The sequence below is a fragment of the Hevea brasiliensis genome, chromosome 3 (genome assembly GCF_030052815.1).
Source record: "Hevea brasiliensis isolate MT/VB/25A 57/8 chromosome 3, ASM3005281v1, whole genome shotgun sequence".
NCBI classification, from domain to species: Eukaryota; Viridiplantae; Streptophyta; class Magnoliopsida; order Malpighiales; family Euphorbiaceae; genus Hevea; species Hevea brasiliensis.
This window is the reverse complement of record NC_079495.1, coordinates 97,758,089-97,763,524: the sequence shown is the minus strand read 5'-3', so window position 1 is coordinate 97,763,524 and position 5,436 is coordinate 97,758,089. Positions and strand designations below refer to the sequence as shown.

Genomic DNA, 5,436 nt, shown 5'->3' with positions numbered 1-5,436 from the left:
CAGAATTCGGCAGAAATGTGGATTTCAAGAAATTAAGTTATGCAAGAGTGCATAAGTTATGCATGCCCTTATGCAGATTTCAGCAAGAATAGAAATGGCAAAAATTTAGTTATGCAGGATTGCATAAGTTATGCAAGAACTTATGCAAGTTTCGGCATGAATGAAAATTTAAGGCACAATGAGACCCAAAAACTGCCTTAAGTTATGCATTACTTATGCACAATTCAATAAGACTCAGATTACAATAAAAGTGCATTGCAAGTTTGGAAAATACATGAGAATGAAGAAATTTAACCCTGTGAAGCATAAATCATGAAAAATTGTCATAAAAAACACATCAACATATGCAAAATCCATCTCAATTGCACCATACAAGTTTGTAAAAGTAAGTTTTGTATAATAGATATTTGTGAACAGTGCCATTTCAACTCATGCAATGCAAATTAACATTTTAGCACATTAAAGCTAAATAAGAATCTACACAAAGTTGCACTTATTCACCAAAGAAAATAGGCATTCCAAGTTATGCTAATCAAATGCAATATGTCCAAATTGAATCACACAACCTAATTAAGTTGCAAACCACAAAAATGACCCACTTACCATAATATCAACATGATAAACACAGATATATAAAAGAAATACACCCAACCTCAACAAAGAAGTAAATAGCATATGCTGCAGAACCTTTTGCTGAAGGTTTTTCTGCATAAGCCAAGAAGGGATCCTGCATAGAAAGCAAAGAAAATAAATCAATCTTAGAAGAGTTAATAGATAAAATATTAGATTAAGATTGACTCCCCAGCAATGCAACAACCTTTATTCTTTGAAATACATCTACAAAAGATAAAATTCAATAATGTCAAAAATTGAATTTGAGGGATATTTAAAACAAAACAAAAATAATGCAAGTAGAATGAACTTAATAAAAACAAAATAAAGAAACTTGGGTGCCTCCCAAGAGCGCTAATTTATGGTCCTTAGCTTGACCCTTGTCATGTTTCATGGTGGCTGAAATAGGAATTTATTGCCTCCATTTCCAATAGGTGCTTCAATGAATCTATACTTCATTTTCTTTCCATCACATGAGAAGATCCTTGTTGCTTTGTCTAAAAATCCAACCATTTCCTTTTTTACAACCTTTGGTGCATCTTTTTTTTTTTAGAGATGGTTGTTTGACTTCACTTTTCTTCACTTGCTCAACTTGAAAGATTGGTGGCATAGGACAAGATGGATTACTCTTCAATTGTTGTGCAAAGGTTGCCACTTTTGGTTTTTCATCATTAGTGCTCCCTTCATGGACAAGACAATTTTCAAGAGAAGCCTTCGGATAACTCTTTCTAAAGTGCTCTTCCACTAACTCTTCAACTATATCAATTCTCAAACAAGAGTCTACATCTTCATGTTGCTTTTTCTTTGCATTGCCAATGTTGAAAACTAATTCATCCTCTCCAACTCTAAGAGTGAGCTTTTCACCTTTCACATCAATCAAAGCACTAGCTGTAGCCAGGAAAGGCCTCCCTAAAATGATTGGCATATGAGAATCCTCTTCCATGTCCCAAATGACAAAGTCAACTGGGATGTAGAATTTTCCAACCTTGAGTGGGACATTCTCCAAGATCCCTTCTGGGTACTTAATTGATTTATCTGCTAACTGAAGAGAAATGTGGGTTGGCTTAAGATTTCCCATGTTGAGCTTTTCATATATGGAGAGAGGCATAAGGCTTACACTAGCCCCTAAATCACATAAAGCTTTTGTAGAACATGATTCCCCAATATGGAATGGAATTAAAAAACTCCCTGGATCCTTGAGCTTTGGAGGAAGTTTCCTTTGGAGGATAGCACTGCTTTCCTCAGTTAAGGCTACAATCTCATAATCTTCAAGTCTTCTTTTTTTTAAGAGAATTTCTTTCAGAAACTTAGTATAAGAAAGCATTTAGGAAAGGGCATCAATAAAAGGCACATTAATGTATAGCTTCTTTAAAACTTCTAAGAACTTTCCAAATTGCTTGTCCAATCTGGCCTTTTGAAATCTTTATGGAAAAGGAAGTTGAGGCTTATAAGGCTCTAGAGGTATGTACTTCTCCTCTTTCTCTTCTTTTGCACTCACTTTCTTTTCACCCTTTTATTTTTCATTTTCATCAACATCTTCCTCATTTTCTCTCTTCCCACTTTTTTCACTCTTCTCATTATGCACTATTTTACCACTTCTCAGTGTAATGGCATGACATTGCTTCTATCTGACTTGGAAGTTTTCCAAAAGACTTGGTACCTGAGAAAGATGCTTGTTGTGCAATCTGGTTTTCCAACATTCTGTTATGTGTTTGCATCTGTTCTAGCCTTGCTTTCATTTCTTTCATCTCTTCATCATGCTTAGTTTGGTTAGCAAGAATCTATTGTAACAAAGCTTCTATGGTAGAACCTTGCTCTTGCTGTTTTTGTGGAGGATTCATGTTTCTCTACTGAAAATTAGGCAATGGTTGCCTATTTTGCTAATATGGAATTCCTTATTGCTGTTGTGGTTGAAAATTCTGATTTGGAACTTGGTTTTGCTGATTTCCCCATGAAAAGTCAGGATGATTCCTCCAAGCTAGATTATATGTTTGAGAGTAAGGATTCCCCATCTGTTTGTTCCCATAAGTACCAACATATGCAGCTTGCTCTCCATAGTCTACTTCACAGCTAGTAGTTCCTTCTGCATAAGCAACTTGTTGTGAACTTCCAGATGATGATGATGAACTAACCAACATACTTAAATCTTCCATCTTCTTTACCAAAACATTTGTAAGTGCATCAAACTTTGCATTAATCATGTTGAATAGATCAAGGTCATACATTCCAGCAACTTGCCTCTTTTGAGTTGGAGATGGTCCTCTTGGACTACTCTAAAGATGAGTATTCTTTGCAATTTTCTCCAACAACTCAAAAGCTTCATCTTCTTGCTTCATAATAAATTCTCCTCTTATTTGAGCATCAATAATCCCTCTAATTGCAGGAGTAACATTGGTGTAAAAATTTTGATTTATCATCTATTTTGGAATGGCATGATGTGGGCATTGTTTCTCTAACTCTTTCCATCTCATCCATGATTCATAGAGAGTTTCATCTTCTCTTGGTCTGAAAGCTGTCATTTGATTCCTCAATTCTTGAGTTTTTCCAGGTGGAAAATATTGTGCAAGAAATGCATCAGTAAGTTGCTCCCAATTTATAATAGAATTGTGAGGTAGAGAATCAAGCCAATCTAATGCTCTATCCTTCAAAGAGAATGGGAATAGCTTCAATCTTGCTGTATCATTAGATACTTCAAGTTATTTTTGCATATCACAAATCGTAGCAAACTTCTTAAGATGTGTGTGTGGATTTTCTGAAGGATGTCCTCCAAATTGGGAATTTTGAATCATTTAAAGAATCCCAAAATCCATCTCATAGCTATTTACATCTATCCTTAGTCTTGCAATCCTCTCTCCCAAGTCATCAAAATGAGGGAATGCATGATCCATCATACTTCCCCTAGGCACATTAGTATTTACAACTTCTCCACCATGGGCTGCATTTTCATTATTCTGATTGTTTCCACAATTGCCACCACCAATTCTAATTCTCTCATCAACCATTTCTGTTTCAATTTTAGCTGCTCTCAAGGCTTCTTTCCTTTTTCTGATTTCTTTCTTGTTGGCTCTACAAAACTTCTCAATTTCAGGATTAAACAATAAGGATGTGTCACTTGTGCTTCTAGCTCTTCTCATAAAAGATTAAGAGTACCTAAAAAGAATAAACAAACACAAAATGAAAAGATAAAAAAAAAAAAACTATAAACAACTAAAATAATCAAGAATTCAATATTAAACAAACAACTGCCCGGCAACAGCGCCAAAAACTTGATGTGGCCCAACTGCAAGCGCATGAGTCGTACAAGTAATATAGTAAAGATATCGTTTCCACGAAGAGTTGTGTTAATGATTTCATTTTTTATATAAAAATTGACTGATTCAAGCAAAATTTGAAGTTCAAGTGATAGATTGGTAGAATTTGAGGTGAAAAAGTCTATATATGTAAAATTAACAATCTAATTACTAATATAAATATTCAACTAAATTTACAGTAAATTAAAATAAGCAAATTGAAATATAGCAAGAATTAAAGTGACAAGCAATTAAATTCAATTAGAAATTAATAATGATAAAAGGGCGATTCCGAAGTTTGGGAATTCATATTCAAGCTATTTTGGGATTTTTAAATTGGTTATCCAATCTTATGGAAATTATGGGTTTTAAGGAGATTAATTCTTAAATCCTTTTAATACTCTTTCGAGTGAGACAAAAAAGTGCCTTAATTAACCTAATTCTACTTTCGTGAAGTAAAAATTAATCAAGGACCATTAGGTTCCTTAATTAATCTGTAAATCCTCTTAATCCTTAGTCTATTTCTAGATCAAAGTTAATTAAGTTCAATTTCTTGATTATCTATCTTAGGGTTTTCTCCTTTTGGTGCTTCAACCATGGATTAAGAACAATACTTAATGGGATCCTACACTAAGTATGTCATTAAGCACACAAGAAATGAATAAAACCTCATTAAAACCACAAAATATGGATTACCAAATCAAAATCCACAAAATATCTCAAAATTTACATCTCAACTTCAGAATCTATGAAAAACTACTCACTATCCATAATAATTACAAGAAATTCTAAGTAAATATGGAAATAAAACTTAAAACTATGTTAAGAACTAAGAAACCCAATACAAGAAAGGTAGAAAATAGTGAAGAAAAGAGGAAGAATCCAAATCTGATGAAAAGGAAAGTGACGCCCCTCTTGCTCTGTTTATTTTTTTTACGTTTCCTCTGCTTTTCCTCTTTTTTTTCCTTCCTTTTCTTCTTTTTTCTCCTCCTTTTTCTCAAAATGAGATAAGGATATATTTATATTCTTCTGACAAGTAGCCCTAAAATGGTGTGTTTGAGATGAAGTTCATGTGAGAGAATCTTTCTGCTAGCTCATTATGAAGAGTTGCACAAGTTGTGCAAGCTTCTTATGCAGGTTCTATGTAAAATCAGTGGTCCCAAGTGCTTCCCGTGATGTTGCATAAGTGATGCAGGTTGGTTGTGCAGGTTTTTCAAGCTTTGGACTCCTTTGTGAAGCTGTATAAGTGGACTACATAAGTTATGTAGGTTCTTATGCAGATTTTGACAGGTTTGGGAGCTCTTTCCGTGAAGCTGTGTAAGTGAGGAGTGGAACTGCATAAGTTATACAGCAAGTCATGTAGGATTCCGTGAAGCTGCATAAGTAAGGAGTGAATCTGCATAAGTAATGCAATAACTTATGCAAGTTTCAGCCAAAGTAATTGTCTCCTCTGTGAAGCTGCATAAGCAGGGCATGAACCTGCATAAGTCATGCAGATTTTGACAGGTTTAAGAATTTACTTCTTCTCCCTGTG

General features: G+C 34.3%; 1 non-coding gene across 1 annotated transcript; it reads left to right on the top strand.

Moving 5' to 3' along the window:
- Positions 1–3,039: 3,039 nt before the first annotated feature.
- On the top strand, positions 3,040–3,146 carry LOC131178833 (small nucleolar RNA R71). The gene has a single exon (XR_009147841.1). It is a non-coding gene; the product is annotated as a small nucleolar RNA R71 (small nucleolar RNA).
- Positions 3,147–5,436: the final 2,290 nt, after the last annotated feature.